Source organism: Lygodium microphyllum, chromosome 29 (assembly GCF_053477565.2).
Source record: "Lygodium microphyllum isolate KBCC chromosome 29, Lygodium_microphyllum_v1.1.10, whole genome shotgun sequence".
Classification (NCBI taxonomy): domain Eukaryota; kingdom Viridiplantae; phylum Streptophyta; class Polypodiopsida; order Schizaeales; family Lygodiaceae; genus Lygodium; species Lygodium microphyllum.
Genome location: NC_141163.1, coordinates 89,947,693 through 89,970,413, shown reverse-complemented (window position 1 = coordinate 89,970,413; position 22,721 = coordinate 89,947,693).

Below are 22,721 nucleotides of genomic sequence, written 5' to 3'. Positions count from 1 at the left end.
AGAATTTGGCTAACTGTCTCGACGATTTAGGGGGGGCGTTTTTCACGCTACCAATTCTATCAAGAAGATGCCGCGTTACTGATCCTCGATTTTGTTGAAGCAAGCTTTATAAAGCTTACTAATAAGGCTTACTAAGCTTTAACTTAAGCTTTTGAACTTGTTGAAGATATGGAGCTTACTGTTGACTGTGAAAAAAAAAACGTCTTGAAGAAGGAGATGTAGAAGTGGTCCTCCGCCTCCTCAGGCCGGTCCTTCGCGATCAGAGGCTACGGATAGGGGTTCTTGACCGCTAGGAATCCACCCATATTGACCGTTCACGATCAGACTAAGTGTAGAGCTCGATCGTTCCAGGAGCTCCGCCTTCCCGCAAGATGGGTAGCGATTGGAAGCTCTTGATCTCTGCTTCGCTCTGATACCACTGGTGCACAGATTGGATGCCGTAAGCGTGCGTAGTGAGCGTCAGAAGGTCCCCAAGAACAAAAGAACTCTACTTTTTGCACACAAATCAATGTAGAAGACTTGCACGACATGAACAAGAGACCAATTGGGTGCAATCTCCCCCCATGCCTTGTGTGAGCGCTCCATAAAGCATGTATTTTATGTATTAATCATCTTCAAGCTCAAATAATAGCCCAAATTACAAAATAGTACGCTTTTGGCTTTTGAGTTTGCTTTTGTGCCAAATAGAAATAAAGCTAATGGACGGGCACCCAAGAAGTCAGGCATACCCAATACAATGTCCAAATACAAATATCTAAATTGTGCACCCATGAGTATACAAAAATAATAAATAAATTTCAAACGTCTTGATAAATAGGCGCGACAAAATATAGGTGCCATGCCTAAGGTATATGCCCATCAAAATATAGATGATAACCCAAATACACACTATCCTCCAATGCTTTCCACCGCCACTGCTGCTATCTCTACACATCAGCTGAAGCATTCACAATCGTTAGTAAAATAATACAATTAAACCGACAAAAGTGAATACCTAGCAGTCTTCAGCTACATAAATAAATTAATTGGTTAGAAATCAATCCTAACCTTAATTTATCACGAGTGCACACTTTAAACTCATAAACATTTATTAATTTAAATATGTATTTTGCAGAATCACCCGCTATGGAATCACCCATGTACACACTAAATTAACAAAACGCCCAAAAAGTATGGGCATCCCCATCGACTTCTTACACAAAGAATCCACTTTGTGTATGAGCCTCAATAATAAAAGTTTACGGAATCCACCGCAAAAACTCACGGAATCCACCATGGCAAGAAATTCACCGTGTAATATGCCTCATGGCATCATTGACCTCTCCTATGACCACCACCTCGACCTCTAGCCATGCTCAAAAGCACTAAAACAAATCATAAATGATTTTAAAAATGAAGATAACTTAACTAAATCACATGTTGTATTAATTAATCTCTACCAAAATATAACCTTTTAATGCAAACAACACAATTTTATACCATTTATTATTTGGTTTTAATCAATGTATTAAATTTTGCTAATCATTTGAACCTCCTTATAACAATTTCATCTCTACACCCCCAAAGAGGGGATACTTCCAACCCCTTGCTCTTGTCTGCATTGACACAGACAATGCTGAGTGTCTGACAATTCCTAATCCATAAAAATCAAATCATGTCATATTTATTTCTTTAGAACAATTTTTGTACGATTTAAAAATGTTTTAATTTTTTATGCCTTGGACTTGCGCGGTCTACAACGATTCTATATGGAGGGGGGGGGGCATCAACCCCCCTACTACTGTTGCTGGGGGGTTCCAAGGGGGGCACCGCCCCCGAAGCCAAAAATTGTATGTAACTTGGTGCAGTGCTTTAGGGAGGAGAGGCTGAGAGGGGAGTGGTAGAGATAGAGAATGCCGCAACCAAGAACTACCCAAATCGCACAAACAACGCCTTGTGAACAGACAACTGGGAGGTGCTGAGGGTTCCCCCTCCCCGCCTTCTCCCCCTTCTCCTCCTCCCTCCAAAGGGTGTTGCACCCAATCTCGAATAGTTGTCTGCATTTACACAGACAGCCTCGGGTGTCCCAAAGGTCTCCTCCCCTCCCATCTTTTACGTTTGTTGTCTCCTTCTCTACCTCCCCTTTCCTTCTCTCCCCTCCCATTTTTGTCCTCTCATTGTCTACCTCCTCCTCCATTTTTTTAGCCATGGAGAAAAACGAAACTTGAAATATAGATTTTCAGTCATGGGGATGTAGTGTGGAGCCTACCGAGTGAGTTTGATGGAGAATGTTGGTCTTCTTTGAGCTTGTTGTAGCGGATGCTCTCCTTCTTGCTTCTTCTTTCTGCCTTCCAACTTGTAATGGGAGAGAAGAAGAGGGAAACAAAAGAGAATAGGAAAAAGAAGAAGAATAAGAATAAGAATAAGAAGAATAAAAAGAAGAAGGAGGAGGAGGAGGAGGAAGTAATAAAATGTAAGACAAAAAAGAAGATATGTTTTAACTATTACACACAACTTCCAATGTAAGAGGTAGGTGCACATTGAACATCCATCATGAGAGAATGTTTCTCTCAAACACCAAAAACTTTTTTAAATTGGATGGCAATCCACACTATTTTCAATGGGGGACCTGAGAATTTATTGGAAGGAAGAGAGCGATCATGTTTGTTTCACTGGGAACAAAGCTTACAAAAGCACATAACAAAATATGTGCCTTCAAACTTTCAAAAGCATCAATTGAATTTATGTGAGAGGTGGTGCCTTTCAAATTCCATTGAATAGGGCAAGAGAAATGCCATAGCTATACAAAATTGGTGGCAGCAAGCAGGACTACCTCGAGATAGTGCAGTAGCATTAAAGAGATGGATGAAACGGTGGGAGAATAGGATAGATCATTGGGGTAGTACTACACATGTAAATGTTTTTATTGTTTTCTATTTGTTACATGTACATGTACTAATATCAGTGGGGTGGGAATACCCAAGTACGAGAACAAAATAGACATGTAAGAGGAATTGTTGACTTTCTTTTTGGGTTGTAGGCTTCCTTGAGTCCTTGGGAGAGGGCTTGTATTCCCAACACAAATCTTTCTAAGAGTGTGCATGCAAGTTTGTTGGCAGGGGAGGATGGAAGGAAGAAAATTGGTTTATATGATGCATGCGTCACTAACTTGATCAACTCATGTATTCAATGTTCAAGGCAACTGGCCTTTACAACTAGAAGATACTCTGGAAGTGGTCCCGACATCAATGCTCTTGGTTGCAAGAAACACCCCAACATGTGCGTTCATAGCTCGAATAGTTCAAGGAGCAGTTCTTGGCACCCCCATGTATGGAGAACCTTTCATTTCTAGGAACAAAGAAACAATTCAAAGGAAAAGAAGAGCTCTAGATGCTGTAGCTCTCATAAACCTGGCTATGCAATGGAGTCAAGGGATAGAAAACAAAAAGGATGACCATGCAAGATAAATTTTCAAAATAGAAATGACCAAGCTACAGAAGTAGGCTTGGACCATGAGGTACATGCAGTGCCAATTGAAATGGATCTCCCAACTAATATTGTCTCAGAGGAGAAAATGCATAGAAGTTTGTGGGCCATTCAAAGAATGCCCATTTATAAATAGAAATAAGTGTTGCAATGTGATAGAAAGTAGATCACCTGGGTTACTATGCCCTTCATTTTGGTCAGAGAGGGAATTTCAAGGTAAGCCTATTGCATAATGGTTCTGGTTTTGTAGTCATGATGTGGAGCATACATGGGATATTGATAAACAAGTTAAATATGTGCCCTTGCGACTAAGGATTTGGTCTATTGACAAGGGCACCAATGCTTCTGCAGAGGAGATTTCAATTCTTATAAAAGGAGGTTTCGCATTCAAGCATGATGGCATTCCACTTACCCCCAAAAGTACTACAACCCATGGGACAGGACCACTTACCTCTTCAAGTGGCAAGCGAAGCAAAAAATGGAGACATGGTATTTCTAAGGATGCAGAAAGAAATATTGCATTTGTTGAGTCATTGGATGTAGTTTTCATGGAAGAGAAAGTAGTGGTGAAAAATCAGAAAGTTATATTTTATGTTATGTCAGAGCATTTGTATGAGGTGCATGTCAATCTCGAGCCCTTCTTCACATGTCCTGACTTTCAAAAGAGAGAGTTGGAAAGTAAACCCTTCCTGGCATGCAAGCATATGCATTATGTTTACATTCGTGTGCTTGGGATGGACAAAAATCAACATATGATGATGCATCAACCTTCCCTTAAGCAAACTGATTTAAATTTTATGCTTGCCCTTCCTCGACGCATAAAATGCAAATCAAAGACTTGAGAGTTTTATTTTGGCTATTGTTCAATGAGATGGGAACCATGCACTAGTGAATGGAAGATTTAAAGGGCAAATGAAGAAGTGGAGGTGGACATTCATTTTGGACTCATTTTGGATACATGATGTGAAGGAACCACATATTTGGTATTTTTCTTTTTGAGCATAATGAGAACTCTAGTAAAAGTAGATATTATTAATCATGGACTAGTTGTCCATTTGTTGACGTGATTGGACGAGGATCTAAAAGTGGAATTATTGATCATGCTTTTTTGATTCGTTGAGGGGGCCATCTATTTATAGGTTAGGGATCTCTTTATAAACTATGCTTATTTCGTATGGAAAGTAATTTCATTTTTCCTGATTTTGATGCTCCAACTTCATTTTTGTCTGAGCAAATTTTTTTTCAAGGTAATCTAGATCTTGCACCTCTGCTCCTATTATGAAAAGCATGCAAGTTTATTGTTTTCCTTTTGCTATGAAGAATACATCCATAAAGCTTGGTATTCAGTGTGAGGGGGCTACCTATCTGTAGGTGATGGATCTCATTATAAATTATGCTTATTTTGTGTACAAAGATTTTTTTTTCTTAGTTTTGATGCTCCAAGTTCATTTTTGTTAGTTGTGACAATTTTTTTCTCAAGGTAATCTCGATTTTGTTCCATAATGCTTGTTGATCACTTTGTTTTAATTCCCCTTAGAGGGTTGTCTATATCCCTTCTAGACATGTTAGAGTTAAATCTCCCTACAACCATTGCATATATGAGAAGCTTTGGAGTTATTAGTGAAGAAGATGAGGAAGATATTGACCTTTGTTGCTGCCAAGTCCACATATCGATACTATATAATAGTTATATATAAGCAGCTTTCATAATTTACCTAAATAGTTGCAAGAGAAATAATTATATTTTCCTATATTGAGTTCTTTTTGTGTTTTGTTTAGATTGACTCATTATTTTAGAGATTAGTTTGATTGATAAGGGTACTTTTTGAGATGTGTGATAGCATCCCAATTTTCTTCATTTTCCTCTCTTCGGTATAATTTGAGAGTTTGAAAAACATGGTCCCTTGAATAGCTTGTTTAATACAAATTTTCAATATGGGTAACAAGATTATCCCTCATAAAGTTACAAATTTTGTGAAAAAAATCCAAATTGAGAGTTTGCTTTTTAAATCCCCTGTTGCAACATGTTGATCAATCCTTGATTGAACAGTCAGTGACCTGGCCCAATCTCCGTTGGTGGTTCTTTGTACAGCATTTTGAAGCTTCCTTACCTCCATATATAGCTAATCCTGATTGGCTATGTAGTTTTCCAACATTTGTGGAGTGATGTATTCCTAGAGTGTGATTGAAGGGAAGTCCCAATGCTTGTGAAGTGCTTGCAACCGTTGAGAGGGGAGCCATTCCAGCTTTTCTAGATAGGAAGGCAATGCTAAAGAAGATCAGTGAGGTTCTAGCTTAGCTCGATGAAATTGAGTATCACATTGGAATGTTTCACACTCTCCTTCTTCTCTGTCCATAATTCTAGGTAGTCCAATAGATTATCTCTGAGGTGCAGTACAATCATTTTTGCTCCCCTTCCAAGCGGTTCCCTTGAGGAATCACGAGTACTGTGAAATTTTCATGCTATTTCTTTTGATTTAATTGATCATCTTGCCAATTAAGACCACCCACCATACATCATCTTCATCTCTATGACTCGACAAAGCCCCTTGAGAGAACAAAGCTACAATAGTATTTGTCTATGGCATTTAGCTGGAAACAAGATAACTAAGGATATTTATCTGTGATCCATTTTAAGAATGTCTTTGTGTCAGAAACATGGCCAGATGATATAATATAGCTGTGTAATCCATTGCTACCTCCATGACCAGTCAAGTCCATTGCATTTGATACTTCAAAAGAATAATTAGTCGAATTGCTAAAGAGCCCTTATGTAGTAGGTGTTGCTAAGGTCTTCATTGAGTTAATCCATCTAGAAACTGTTGGGGCAGTTGACCACAACATAATTCAAGGAGGGAGGAAGGGGGTTTTGCAAATCTATTCAAAAACAAAGAATGTGACATAGATCTTGATGATGTAATCTGAATAGCTCAAAAATATTATTTCTTAGCATACCAGTATTGCAACTATATAGCCTAAGATTTGAAGTCTACAATTGTATACAACACTATGAACTGAACTTGCAAAGTTATTGTTCAGTATTGGTTCTGATGATGCAAGTTGCCTATGATTGTAAAATCAGGCTACTAGAACATTTTTGAATGAGAACTTTTTTTGTATTGTAATGGAAGTAGACTGTCTACAAGTACTATCATAATGGTAATTTTCACAAGGATATTTGACTTGCAATTATACTCAAATTCAACCTTCCTTCTGCCTGCATATATAGCTATGAGATAGCAAGATTGTTCTTCTTACAACTCAGGATAGTATCCTTTCTTGGGCTCATCAGAGCAGAGATAGCTTTGAGTCCTGTCATACCAAGCAAGTGATCTAGGACATGATCTATGGTCTTTCCCCATTACATTGGAGAACCTACTGCAACTGAAAACGCTTCACACATGAGAATATCAACTAGGAATTTAAAGGCTACTTCAGCTCCAATGGTCTGCAAACCCCTCCTTATCCATTAACAGCAAGCAAGGGACAACAATGAGCAATAGTCTCATCTCTATTAGTCTCATCTTCATCGCTTTAGAAGTATCAAGACTAGTACTAGTGGCACCATTGTTTTGAGTGGCCTGATGTGTAGCAGACTTACAAAAGTTTCTTGATTTGTAGCAGACTTACCAGGGATAGTGTTGTTTGTCCTAAGGCTTCTGTTGATTGATTCATACCAAGTTGTTATCCACATATTACATTAGATTAGATACAGGATCCAATAACATCCACACAATTTGCATGTTGTAACGCAATGTTGTTGGGAGTTGGAACCAATTGCCCTAAGGCTTCTGGCTGCACATGTACGGACAAGCTCAACTTGTAGAAGTTCAAGATGTTGCCTTATTCTCTACATCTCTGTAGCAATAAGATCATGGTTCACTATTTGCTTATTTTGAATGTTTTGAGCACAATCAGCACACTTTAGTGTGTTAATAGTCTCATCTGCATTAGAAATTGCTAGACTAGCAAGAGAAATCATCACACTTCTGCTGGAGATGCTACAAGAGATGGCATTATTACTTGATGTTATTGTTACTTGAGAATTGATTAAAATATTTTCCCTCACTAGTACACTTGCTAGTTACTGTAGGGAAAATTCTGAATTTTTTGTTGAGTAAACATAATTGGAGGACACTTGTGTTGTCATCTGTACACTAGCTTTCTTAGCATATTCTTCCTACACTTTTGGGTGGATCAAGATAAATAACTTGGGGTTATGCTTGTCGTATCCCACAAACTGCAACATGTCGGTCACGTACGAGTTGTGCACCGGCAACACTTAGTGTAAAAATACTATTGAGAAATGCATAATAATGATAATATTTAAAAAAACTATACCCAAATTGGAAATTTATGAACCCTTAATTCCCGAGATATTGAACCCACGACCTAAAGTATGGCATGAACGAAAGATAGACTTACTTTTCACTTATTATTATACAAAAAATTAAGTATTATAAAAAGTAAAATGCATGCCGACGTGTCCCCCTCCCCCCCCCCCCCCCCCCAAAACCAGCTCCCACTAGTTCCGAACTGTCACTCTTTAAATAAGACAAATCTTAGTGCAAGGTTTTTATCCTCTCCGCTTTTGGGTATCCCAAATTTGACATTAGGATTAGACATTGTTCAATACCCAATGAACTAGGCAATCATATGCTCTATATGGTACCATAGCCATGGGAAAGACAAAGCGATAGTGGACTATTGGAAGCTGGGCAGCAACATAACTACTTGAACATAGAGTTGTAATTACTATCTTCTTTCAGTACAGTTTTTAAAAGATGGTGCCTTTATTATATTCTTTGATTATAGTTTGTAAAAGCTAGTGTCTTTGCTACTTCTAGTAAATGGATGAATGCCATGTATTAGGACAATAATTCACAAATAAATTCGGTAGCCAATTTCAATTCCTAATCTAAGGATCTAAGAAAGAATTTGCTCACATCTAAACATGACAATCATGTAGCATTCAAGTTTCATTGATACGTTGGATGCAAGGCTGAACCATATTGATCATTGTTTGCAAGTTATTTGGGCTCGGCACACGAGAGTAGGTATAGTCAATATGAGCAACATGAGTAATATTATTAGTGGCATGAGGAGTCTCATGGGCACCATGAATAGCATGACCATTTGCATGAGTATTATTAGGAGCATGAGCATTCTCATGGGCATTAAGAAGAGTAGGACCATTGGGATGGATACAATGAGAAAAGGTAACAACATGTATATATTTATGGTCAACATCTATATGACGATGATATATATTATGAGTAGAAGAATGCATCTAATTATTATGCAAACTCTCATGTGTAGCATGGTCAATAGTAGTAGCATGTACATGGGCACTGGCATGCAAAAGTACATGAGCAACATGCAAATACATATAGACAATATCCTAATGCTTAAGGATATCACCCTTTTGAATCACTTTCTTATAGGCAAAAAAAACATTCTAATAATGTATATTCTCTTGGATAGCATGAGCAAGCTGAATCTTAGTCAAGCTTGACTACTTTAAGCCACGATAAGAGTAGCCAATTGGAGTTTCATGCGAATGAACTTCCCTCAAAATGGGGAGTGAAGCTTTAGCAAGACGATGAGAATATAGTGATGATTTTAACTCCACATGTGTTAGTCTCACACACAGGGGATTCACTAGTAGTAATAAGGAGACGTCACCTGCGTGCAAGAAATATATGAAAATACCCCTTATCTACCCCCTATTTATGGGACCTTACCTTATAAAATGTACCTTCCTTCCCTTAAATAACCCCCCTCCCTTACACTCACATGGTACAATATGGTAAACCCTAGTGAACCCCCCAGGATCTCACATGGTATGATGATCATTGCTAACCCAACAAATGAGACAACGAATGATTCTATGTAGATCATTGAAGATTTATTGCATGGAACATTGCTTAATTCAACTATGTTTGACTATGATTTCTTTGGTGATGATCCAATGGATGGATCCATGTCTGAACCCATGTCAGTCTAGGTGGATGAAAAGGGGCTTGCAAGAAGCTCTACGTAGGTCAAAAATTGTCTTTGGATAATCCCATATCTTCACAAAGAGTTACCATTTCTGAGATTCCACACTAATATATGCATCTAGTAGTGTGCTTGTAGTCACACAAACAATCTTTCATATGAAGATTTGGGGGAATATAGTCCTTGTGTTGTAATACCTATATAGAGTATCTTGTTCTCTCCATTACAACTTTGTACCCATGTAGTAAGTCATTTATTTCTTTATCTTTGAGGATAAAAAAATCCAAGACTTAGGGATGGATTTTAACATAGGAAAATATTTGAATAATAATTAGTGTTGCATTGACCTAAGTATAGAATGTGTGAAGGACACTTGTACTAGCACCATTTGAATAATAGAACTTTGTCCTTCAACCTTCTCAAGCTTCTCTTCCATTCTTTCATGGTTGTGATTGATTTCTCTCTCTTCTTCTAGTATTTCTCTCTCCTCCTCTAGTATTTCTCTCTCCTTCGTACTCTCTTTCTCTCTCTTCTACAATCTTCTCTCTTATCTTTCTCTTTTCTCTCACATAGTCCTATGTATAAAAGTTTTTAAGGATACTTGTACGTGCATCGTTTGAATAATAGAACTTTATCCCTTCACCTTCTTAAGCTTGTCTCATGTTCTTTCATGTCTATGAGCCATTTCTCTTTCTTCTTCTAGTATTTCTCTATCCTCTACACTCTCTTTCTGTCTCTTCTACACTCATCTCTCTCTCCTTTATCTTTCCTCTAAGGTCCCTTCATTACATTTAAAAGAAGTTGCAAGGTGCTCAAATGGTAATATAGACCTTCATAAACAACAAAAGTTATTCTTTGATTGGAATTACCTCAACAACCAAACTTTGCACTTTAGTTGCCTTGGCTCAATATTCATTACCCACATTAGAGTACACTAACTATTTTGAATAAGCTTCATTGTCTTCAAATAGTCTCATAAGCTCCTATACTTCCAAATTAGTCAATGTGAGGCTAAGATTATTAAAATATAGCATCATACTTGTTTTTTAAAATCAGATATGCATCCACAAGAACTCTACTTTACCTAGGGCTCCTCAAGCAAGAAGCATATGATAGCCATGGCTCATTGCCTCAATATATAAACTTGTAGGTTGTCTTTTCAACTTTCCTCTCATTAGGTGAGTTCCTATTATTAAGGATAGGACATATGAAAAACTTAACTCTAGACCTTTCTCCATGAGTCACTAGAGCTATCCACATCTTTCCCTTTCCCTTCATCTAGTGTAAATATAAGCCTCATATTGGTCCATTAACCAATCTTATCCTTCAAGATCTATCGGGAAGGCTCTAGTTTGTGCATTATACCTTCAATTCTTATTATGACCCTCTCCAAAATTTCCTTATCCTTTAGTAGCAAAATTTGCTTCCATCTTCATCCACCAAAGTACTTCGCTTCAATATGTAGGACTAGAAGAATCCTTGGAGCTATCTTCTAACCATGTAACAGCCTACATAATCACATGAATTCACAAATTAATTTCACCATAACCTATATACAGATTGGTTCCGCACGTATAGGACAAGTCTCTAAGCTTATTTGGAGTTTGATCCATCTCGCCTTCCAACAATATATGTCTTAATCATGAAAAAGAAGACTACCACTCCCCTAAGAAGAGAATACACACAAGGCTCTACTTTCTAGGTATTACAAAAGAATGTGGAGAACCATTCCAGTACTTCTACTCCAATTATGAATGTCTCATTTTCTATAATCTCAAAACATTCCCTTTTCCCATTCGAGCCCTATCCAACCAACAAGACTATAATATAATGTAACAATCCTCTACTAACATTGTCATGATTGGTGACTTCACAAACCATCTACCACATAACTAGAACTATTAACACCAACAACCACCCTCCACATATCCCATCATGGTTATAATGCAAACTAAAACATGCTACCTTTGATAGTGAATATGAATGGATTAGTGCTCATCTAGGAGGGGTTTAAATGCTAACATTTTGCAAGATCAACCCAATAAAGAGTGAAAAGGAAAAAGGAATGCATGATAAAGTTTTAAAAAAGGGTATACAAGGGTTAAAATTAAAATCAAAGGTCAAATTGTTAATGCCAAGTCGTAGAAACTAAATCTAAGAGATAAAATCCACAAATGATAATGAAGGATATCTCAAATTATTAAAAGTTATAATATATGGTAGGTAGCATATATGTTAGCCACTAAACAATTAGCATATGTGGTAGTTAGTATATTATCGTAATTAGCTAGTTAACATATCATGTGTGGTAATTTGTATATATGTTAGTTGTTAACAATTAGCATATGTGATTGTTGAGAGTGGAAAAAGACTAAATTTTTGATTGATTTTTGTTGTTTTTAAAGACTAAATGATTGATTTTTGATGGATTTAGAGTGATGTATGGTTGTTAATGGAAGTGTTTGAGAGTGTTTTGGATGATATTGTTTATGTTTTGGAAGTTCAGATTATTCTCGGTAGAGATATGAAGCTCTGTGACGTTCTGATAGGTTCTAATTGGTTATGTATACCTTCTATATTGTTCTGATTTTCTTCTGTATGAAGCAGGGATTGATGATTGATGAAGATTGAAATCTTTTGGAAGCTTATTGAAAAGTTTTTGATAGTTTGTAATGGTTTTAGTATGAGTTATGAGGTTCTGATGACCTTCCGTAACCCTCTATAGACCTTCTGTAGAGCCTCTAACTCTGCTCTGTCTCTGCTCTGTAACTGTTCTATATCTGCTCTCGTACTATACTGTACTATTCTATAGATCTTCTGTAAGTGTTCTGTAGAAAGTATGTATGACTTTGGGAAAGTTTTCTAACTTTTGGAAACGATGAATCTAAGTTCAAAAGAGCTAAAACAAATGGAAGAAGCAGCTGCTGAAGATTGAAGAGAAGACTAAAGTGGCAGTGACAGTAGTGAGCTATGAAGGGACACTGTAGTGGCTCTGGTGCCTCTTCATATTAGACATGCCTCTTGGGAGGTGCATCCAAGACCTAAGAAGGATTATTGAGAGTTATTATGAGAGTATTGTAGTGAGGATATGATGTATTATTAAAAGAGAGAGAGAGAGAGAGAGAGAGAGAGAGAGAGAGGGAGAGAGAGCAAGAGATAGCCAATTCTATCAAAATAGTGTAACTGTATATGAGAGATTGAGAGAGAAAACTATGAAGACATTGAAGATGAATACTATGTGATTGATTCCCATTCAAAAATGGTGTATTCTTTTATTTTCTTTGTTATATTGATGGATTCTATGAAGATGTTGATGGGACTTGAAATGGGTCAATACTGGCTATGGCACTAGCCGGACCTCATACTCATAAAAGACAAACACACCCTAACGGCCTCGTGGACCAGGAGCGTCAATCTAATGCTAAAGGACAAATTGCCCTAAAGCCTAATCTGTGCGTTTATATTTTTATAGTTTTGTAGTCCAACGCTTTCCTTTCTATAAACTCCACAGAGGGAGAACCCATACACGATGATCACATACATGGAGACAACATCTCAGTAGAAACACCGTGGCCCCACTGCAGCTCTCCTACATTGCAGGGATTGGCCACTTGATGTGGTGCTCAACATATAAACCAATTAAACAAACTCCACTCTTCATTTCAAATCCAGGAGATATACCATGTGTCCTTACTTAACAGTCCCTTAGGAAACTGACCCTCTACCCTACGGCAAGGGATAACCTTACGCTCTCAATCGTGGGTCAAATTCCTAAGAAAACAATTGCTATGCAGTCCAGGAGCTTTCCCGTTGATACCATGAACTATGCATAGTGCATAATGTGAACGGTTAAGAGCACAAACAGAAGAAAATTAGCATTGTCCACCGTGCGAAACCAGACTTTTCATGATTTCCATGCTAGCGTTTATGTAATGAGAAAAGACACCGAGCCTTATGCTCATGCTGCCTTTCCCTTTATTTCAAAACAACGTCTTAGAGGCCTGATGCAACACATAAACCATATTTTAGTTTAGATTTTGACGCTCAACCTCCCCTCTCACCCTATCGTTTAATGTTTTGCATTCGTTGATAGGTGAAAGGGTCGTTTTATGTGCCTTTCCTGACAAAGAAAACGATAAACATGAATAGAAACATAGAAACGAGGGTAAACTAAGGCCAACCTCATGCTTTACCTTCATTATACACTGCAAAAACACACATGTAATTTTTTGGAATTTTCCTTTTACCATTTTCTAAATTTCTCCCATTTAAAACCCATTTTCCACCATTTTTTGGTATTTTTTCTCTATTTTCTTCAATAAAAAATGACTAGAAATTAAGATTGGTTGTGGGCTGTGGCCTTTAGGTTCCTTGACAGCAAAATTTCAGGTTTTGTAGGCATTATGTCTCATATTTCCTATTTATTTTGCAAAAACTCCAATTTTACCCCTTAAACGTGTGTTTTTCGGGTTTTATAACATTAATTTCAGCCATATCACTTATGATTTTCTGATGGGACCTAAAATGGGCCGGCACTGGCTCATGCACTAGCCGGACCTCTATCATGCACTCAACAACCCCACGGCCTCGCGTCCAGGAGCGTGGATGACACATACATCATCTTCCTAAACATCTTGCGTTTGTATCACGTCTTGTAGTCCAACTCTTATCCAATTAACACTCCTCAGAGGGAGTCCCAGCACCTTGCCAAATAGCACAAAGTACAAACATAGGAGGTCCTCCCACGGCTGACTGCCGCTACCTCACTGCAACTCTCCTACACCTTGGGGATTGGCCCCTCGATGCGTCGCTAAACATAAAACACATACGAACACAAACTTCTCTCTTTTACGATTCGCGTATTTCCAGGAGATATACCATGCTTCCTCACTTTACTTTCCCCTTAGACCCAATGCCTAGCCTACAGCTCGGACAACCTTACTCACTCAACGTTGGTCATATTCCTCTAGAAAGCAATTGCCATGCATCCAGGAGATATTGTCTGATACCTTTTAAATTCCATGCTTCATGTAAATTGTGAATGTCCACGTGCTCAAACAATTAAGAAAATCAGCATTTGTGCACATGTGGAAAACATTTCTTTCAATGATTTGGACTATCGCTCGTATGCGGCGTTGCATGAACCTAGCACCGAGAAACCCTCGTGCTACTAGGTTCTTAATTTTTAATTAACGACCAACCTAAATGGTATGCATAAAAACTAGCAAGCTTTTCATCATTTCATTCAGCATTTAAACGCCTTTTATACACTCTACCCCCTCACCCGTTTAGGTTGTGCATTATTGATCGGTTTAGGATTCATTTTCCATGTTTTTATTGTATGAAAAGCAATAAAAAGTCACTAAAACATAAAGGTAGGGCCGAACTGAGGCTAAACCTCATACTTCAGACCCCCCATACATACAAAAACATGGTTCTTATTTTTTCTTAATTTTCGGCACTCAAAATCTATTTTTCCCTTATTTTCTCTATTTTTCTATTTTTATTGTATTTTTTTACAATATTAAATGACTAAAAATACAAAATGAGTTGTGGGCTGTGGCCCTTAGATTCATTTGCAGCAAAACCACAAATTTAGTTTGTGTGTCTTATTATATTTTCCATATATAGATAAAAAACACCCAATTTTCCCATATTTCACGTGTTTTACGAGTTTTACACCATTAATTTCAATCACAACACTTATGATTTTGTGATTTTCTGAGCATAAACTGATCAAACTCATAGCAAACAACATTATAATGCATAATTATCCCACAGGAACAAGTATTCATGAAGCAAATTGCATAAAACATCAATTTCCTTTGTAAAAATGAGATTACCGTTCTTTGTGGGTTGCAGGTTTTTATTTGCCATATCTCGGGACTGATTTCCAGCAGCCATTAATGCTCATGATAGTCCACAATCAGCAATCTTCATTCCTCTTGAACCACGGAGCAATCTGGTCTTCATTGGACAAGCATCCGTCATCCATTCTTCTTCTTCTTCTTCACCACATGAATTTGCCCTTAGAAGAGAGAGAGAGGGAGGAGAGAGAAAGACTGAAATCAAAGATCTTCATAGAGACCGCCATTGGAGGAGCGAAGGACGGCGAAATGATCGGCATCCGGAGGAGAATGAGGGCCAATGATCATTGGCATGGGTTGTTTGCAGGCAGCATGTTGCCCCTCCATCCATCAAGCGCAAAAATCGGCGCCTTCCTGCTCATGCCCTCCTCCTTCTTGATCACGTTTTTTTTTCATCTTTCTTGCTAAGTGGCATAAAATGTAGGGCTCCCAAGAGGCATCACCCATTTGACCACTCTAATGTCCACCTCTTCGCATCTTGCCCGGTTTCTTGGCCATTTTTTCGTCCGGACTCCAAATTGAGCTCTGAAAAATCTTGGGCGTCCGGCTTGACATCCCACATTGGCCGGTAACTCTTGTCAGCCCGCATGATAGTCTGAAAAAATTATGAAAAATCAATAAGTGTCACTCGGGCGCCTTTAAAGCACTTTGGCGCTTAAAATCGTCCTAGGTCGAGCCGCTGCCTTCGACGTTGAATATTTTTCCCTTGATATTTGTAATTTTTAGCTATTTTTAAGCACTTCTTGGCACCAAAATTCCGCTCTCATTTTCAGATTTTCAGATTATAAACTGTTGAAACTCATAGAAAACAACAACATAATGAATATTCAGCCCATGGGAACAATGTTTCATCAATCAAATAGCATACAAACTCATTTTTTCTTCATAAAAATTGAATTATCGCTTAGGCTCCGTGTTTCGGGATCTCGATTTTGCTGCAGGACTGCGGGTCAGCTAACATTCAATGTCCACCATCTTCACAATTAGCAATCTTCATGTCTACATTGACCCGGAAGCAATCTGGTCCCAACTGGACAATCTTTCCTTCACCATTCTTCATTTCCTCTTGCACATAAGAACAGCCCCTTAGGGGAGAGAGAGGGAGGAGAGAGAAATACTAGATTTCCATCTCTTCATTCAGTCCACCATTGCACGAGCGAAGACAAGTGATAAGACCGGCAAAGAGGGAGAAGATCAGGGGTAACATCAGTTGGATGGGTTGCTTGTAACCTACAATCACCATCTCCATGCAATGAAGCGCATTTTTCGCTGCATGCAGATGGTGCCATATTCATGCTTCTTCTCTCTCCATGATTGCATGAAAAGTTTCATGTGGCATAAAATGTCCCAAGCCCCCAAAGGTCGCAACCCCTTTTGGCCAAACTTTGGTCAACTTTTTCAAATCTTGCCCATATTGTGGCCATTTCCTTATCCGGCATCCAAATCAAGCTCTGAAAAATCCTGGGCGTTCAACTTGACATCCCGCATTTATTGGAAACTCTTGATAACCTGCACGGCAATCTGAATAATTATCAAAAATCCACAAGTGTCACTCGGGCACCTTTTAAGAGTCGTCTTTCACTTGGTGCTTAAAATCGTCCTAGCTGGAGCCGCCGCCTTCGATGTTGAATATTTTTTTCCTAAATTCTAGATTTTTTGGCAAATTCTAGACACATACGAGGCTCAAAACTCCACTCTCATTGGTGACCACAGGATAGGGCGACTCAGCCCGTGGAATCCCACAACAGATATGCATAAAACAACCAAAGGAAGCATCAAGCTGATACAAAATAGATACATACTAAAGCACAGCACAATGCTCACCCTACCCCCTGACAAAACCAAGGCATGACATCCAAGAGGAGTAGGCCTACCATAATTTGATAGAAAGTCCGAAGCTAGTCACTAACCAATTGCTCCAACACGGCCAAACTAAAAAGAACTATCAAAGAAGTCGCCCTACGTGGTGGTCTGAACTACCTACCTAACTAAGGACAACACAACCAGGAGCTCCCACTAGGGGAGGACTCCTATAGCCTGATCAAGAAGTATTTCCTTGTAGCACATTTGTTCTTTTAGGTTTCTATTCTTCCATACTCGGGCATGTAAAAAGGAGAGAGCTGAGCGTAGTGACCCCAAGGAGAATAGGGCATCGGCCTCAAGTCCTGTCTTGGTACCCAATAACCTACCAAGCCCTCGCAAGGTGACATTTAATCATTTTCTAAAGCTCACTTTTATTTTTGCTCCAACATTCCTTAATTTCTTCTTTTCTAGCAAGACGCCACCCCTAGGAAGACATGGCATCGGCCCCAGGTCTCGACTCGTCCCTAGGAACCTACCAAGCCTTCACAAGGCAATGATCAACTGCTTATAGATTTTTCTTTCTTTCTTTTCTATTTTTATAAGGGGTTAGAATCCCTTTTTACACACCTTTATATATATTTATTATCTTTTGAGATATTCAGGGTTTTTATCATCATCATTATTTCTCAGCAGGCTTCTCTAACTGCCTCACAACTAACAAGAACTCCTAGAACAGCTGCCTAGCAGGCTAGCAGAATAGGGTCACTAGAACTCCCTTCTCAAACAAGTCTTTTGATGCCTGACAATGTCTTTACAGGAGGCAATGACTACTCAGACTGCCCTCAGACATACCTAACCGAAACCTAGGACTTCATGCTTTGGACTCCGGTCCCCAACAAGAAAACAAAATCCCCTACAAGTACACAGACACATATAGCATAAAAACACGGTACTTGAAAAAGGAGAGATATCACATGAATTGGGCCAGAGAAGCTTCCACGCGACATAGGCTCCTTCCAAGCTCTTCTTTAAACCTATCTAGCACAAAACTAAAACAAGAAACCATTAACCGCACCTGTACTAAACAGAAAACTGGCCCTCTTGGCCTAAAGAAATAAAACATTTAAAACCTTGCAAAACTGGCCCTCTTGGCCTAACGAGATCAAATAGAATAACACCTACACATCCCTCCCCGAAATAGTACAGATATACAATAATATGCTCCTTTCCAAGGAGGAAAAACCAGGGCTCACAGCCCCCCTAAACTAAATGCATAAGGTTATGACCCATCCCTCCTGCATATATAGCAAGAGGCGTACGCATAACATGTTGTCTAATCAACCTATGGGTCCAAACTAACAACGGTAGATAGGTCTCGACTACTCTTTGCATCACCCATATCAACCATCGTCTGCCATATATTGCATGCTCTGCTAAGATTCCCCACAAGCGACCGGGTCCTGTTTCATCATTGATAACAATATCCAAACTAGGACCACAATTGAAAAAAATGTCTTCTTCATAAGCAAGATTTGCCAGTGAATCCACAAACTGATTCCAGTACCGTGGAATCAGCTGAAAAGACACTCTCTCAAGCTCCTCAAGTAGGGTCATCGCAGTTCGATGATACATACAAAGAATGGGATTTCGCACTGTGTATGTTCCAACTAGCTGATTCAGGATCAACTGGGTATCCCCTTTTATTAACAACCGTCGAATACCACCTTGTTTGGCAATATGCAATCCCATAATCAAGGCTTTATACTCCGCCATATTGTTAGTAAATCCTACCCCGAGATAAGCAGCTAACTTCATCGTAACCCTACGTCGGGGATCTCGGATTACTACTCCAACACTCCCGTTTTTATTAGGGCCCCTGGACGCTCCGTCAAAATATAATGTATACGTCCACAATGGGTTGACACATCGTGCCATCACGAACTCCTCTATTCGTAATTATGATAGTCAAACTTTAACATGTTTGGAGGGTGAACTGACGGCTCCATCCCACCTTCTTCATTGAACTCAATAGGGATACTTGTCAGCAGTCGTAAGCAATGATGGCAGAAGACTTTGATCTCCCACGCAAAGGTTCCGTCTTCTTGCTGAGTCACTTTGTATCCTTTGCTCCACTAGGTAAGTTTTCCCTAATGGTATCTCTGTTCCAGATATGGGTGCTCCAAACAAGGAATTAATTACCCCATCAACTAGCTTTAAGATCTTTTACAGGTCTCAAATCAGCCCCAACATGGACCTGCAATGCATTTTTCTGTATTAGCATACTCAGAAATAATAAGGTTTAATCTTATTAAGATTAACCTTATTTTTTAAACTCTACTCCCTGCTGCAGATCAGCTAGTAGAGCAGTAGACCTATTTTTCCCTATCCTAACAATCTTGTAGGGGCCATCCCATCTAGGTTCCAGCTTTCCTAGAAACAGCTCCCTACGGGCATCGTAGTATAGAACTACTTGCCCTTTCTTAAAGGTATATTTCTTTGCTTTAAGGTCGTGCAACTGCTTCATCCGACATTTAGCTATCTCCTTGTGTAATAAGCTCTGCAACTTCAGTTCATCCAGGTGGGCTATGGTCGTGAAACGTTCAAAAAGTACATCCTTATCTCCCAAAGAGTGGTTAATTGCAAACCATATGTTTGGCAACTCGATTTCGAGGGGTAATACACACTCTTCCCCATAAACAAATTTAAATGGAGTATGGCCTGTAGCTCGCTTGAACGTTGTATTGTACGCCCATACTGCCACATACAACTTCCTGTCCCAGTCTCGTTTATTCTCAGAGACTATTCTAGACAAGATACCCACAAGCTGTTTATTAGTACTTTCGACTTGCCTGTTTGCTTGCGGATTATAAGGGGTCATTTTATTATGCTTGATTTGCCAAGCTTCAGTCAAGCTTTTGATCACTTTATTCAAAAAGTGGGTTCCACGGTCCGACACTAGTTCCTTCGGTGGACCAAAACTACAGATAATCTGCTCTAAAAGAAAACTTGCAATCTCTTTTGCATTGTCCTGCCTCATCACCTGCGCTTCTAACCATTTTGTAAAATAATTAGTTGCTACTATAATGTATCTCTTTTGAGTAGTAGAGACGGGGTGATAGGACCCACAAAGTCAATGCCCCACTTCTCAAATGGAAGGATAGCCATGATAGGCGTAAGTGGGCGTTTCCTATTCTCTCTGTTGTCATGTCTTTGATAGGTATCACATTTCTTAACATACTCAAAGGAATCTTGGAAGATGGACGGCCACCAATATCCAGCTCTTAAAGCTTTCTGTGCCGTCAATCGTCCAGCGAAGTACCCTCCACATGCAGAGTCATGGCACTCTTCCAAAATGAAAGGAACCTCGTCAGGCATCACACATCGGCAGTAGATATCATCAACACCCTGCCGATATAGTGTTCCTGCGATCAAAGAAAACTTCAAATCCTATTGTCTAATTTTTCTATTTTCTGATTTTGATAAACCAGCTCTAGTCTCTCCCGTTGATAGATAATGCGTAATAGCAGCATACCAAGATGGGATAGAAGTTGTATCAATTTTAAACATTTCTTCAATATCACTTCCTTTAACCAAAGTCTCTTTCGACTCCCCGAAATCCACAAGGCATTTTACAATCCCCTGCAATCTCGGTGGCTTACTCTTAATCTCATAATCCAACTCCTGCAAAGTGATTAACCACTTTGCCAGACGATCAGGCGGTTGTAGCTTGTTCATAAGCAATCTAAGCCCTTTCGCCTTTGTATAGAATACTACCTTCTCATAGAGCATGTAGTGCCTGAATTTTTTAGTCACAAAGACCATCGCAAGGCACAACTTCTCCATGTAGGTAGTATAGTTGATCTCTAAAATGCCCAATTTCCGACTAGCAAAAGCTATCGGATGATACCACTTTTCCTCCCAGATTTGGGCTAAACAGTAGCTGATACTATGCATGGTGGCTGCTGAAAATATGTAGAACACCTTTCCTCTTTTGGGTGCTTTCAAAACTGGTGCTTTTACTAGCTCTTGTTTCACATCCTCGAAAGCTACCTTACAAGGGTCGCTCCATTCAAATAGACAACTAAAGGATAATAAATTCGTTAATGGCAATGTCCTTTCTGCCAAGGCATTTATAAACCTCCCATAGTACCCTATTGATGACAGAAAGCTATGTACCTCTTTCGGCGTGCGTGGTGGACTCATAGCGACTATAACCTTGATCTTTTCAGGGTTAGTTGCTATCCCTACTAAACTGACCACATGGCCTAGCAATAGCCCATAAGGCACTCCAAAGACACACTTCCATGGATTAAGAGCAATACAAATTGTCTTCAGTGCTCAAAGCCCTTCCTTAAAATAATCAACATCCTTTCCCTTACACTGGCTGCCCCCAGGTCATCGATAAATACTTTCAACTCATCTGGGGAGATGTCACCAAAGGTCTTGTCTGCTGTTCGTTGCCATGATCCAAGTGCATTGCACAAACCAAAAGCCATCACATGGTACGCAAAAGTACCAAAGACAGTAATAAAAGTTGTTTTCAACTTGTCCTCCTCTGCAATTGCCATCTAGTTGTATCCCGCAAAGCAATCCATGAATGTATATATTTCCCTACCCGCTAATTGATCCAAAATCTGGTCAATAAATGGCAACAGGTAGTAATCCTTAACCGTCTGCTTATTCAGCTCTCTAAAATCTACACACAGTTGGATCTTGTTGTTTTTCTTCTTCTTGATAACAACTGGTGAACACCATTTTGTGTGCTATATAGGGAAGATTAAACCAGCTTTTTGTAACTTCTGTAACTCCTCAAATAGCCCATCTCTCAATTCAAAAGGCATACGCCTTACGTTCTGACACACAGGACGACTGCCTTCTTTTACAAGAATAATAGGAATAGCCAGGCTGGGAGGAATGCCTCTCAGCTCATCATAACTCCAAGCAAAGATGTTGCAGAATTCTTGAATCAAGGACACATAGTCCTCCCTTTCTGTTGAACTGAGCATGAAACCTAATTTAATTGGTCGCAAATCATTCGGCATGCCAAGGTCCAACTCAATCATATCCGCATCTCTTATCCTATCTTGTGGCTCTATTGGCTCATTTAGAGTTATCTGATAAATATCCTCTGTAGTGAGCCCCTCTCTAGATTCATCACTCGATGATGTCTCACTACTAGATGGATCATCTGTTGTTTCTAATTCAGTAGAGGATAAAGAAGGTCTCTCACTCTAAGGAGACTCAGGGTAAGCATCGACTATTACTCGATTAGCACCTCTGCCTAGAACCACTTGACCGGTAGATATATCGACTTGACAGTCTGTTCGTAAGATCCAAGGCCTACCTAGCAAAACTCGATAGCTAGGACGTCCTGCAAATCTTATTACCCTAAAGTCCAGGAAGCATTCTACACTTGCAACTGTAACATGGACTCTAGTAACGTAACCTTCTGGTTGTCTTAGACTATCATCAGCCATTCTAAGAAGAGTGGAGCTGTCTTTTTGGATGCCTAGACCCAACCTCTCCATCAAATTTGAAATCATGATATTGATGGAGGATCCAGTGTCTACGATAGCATGCTCTACT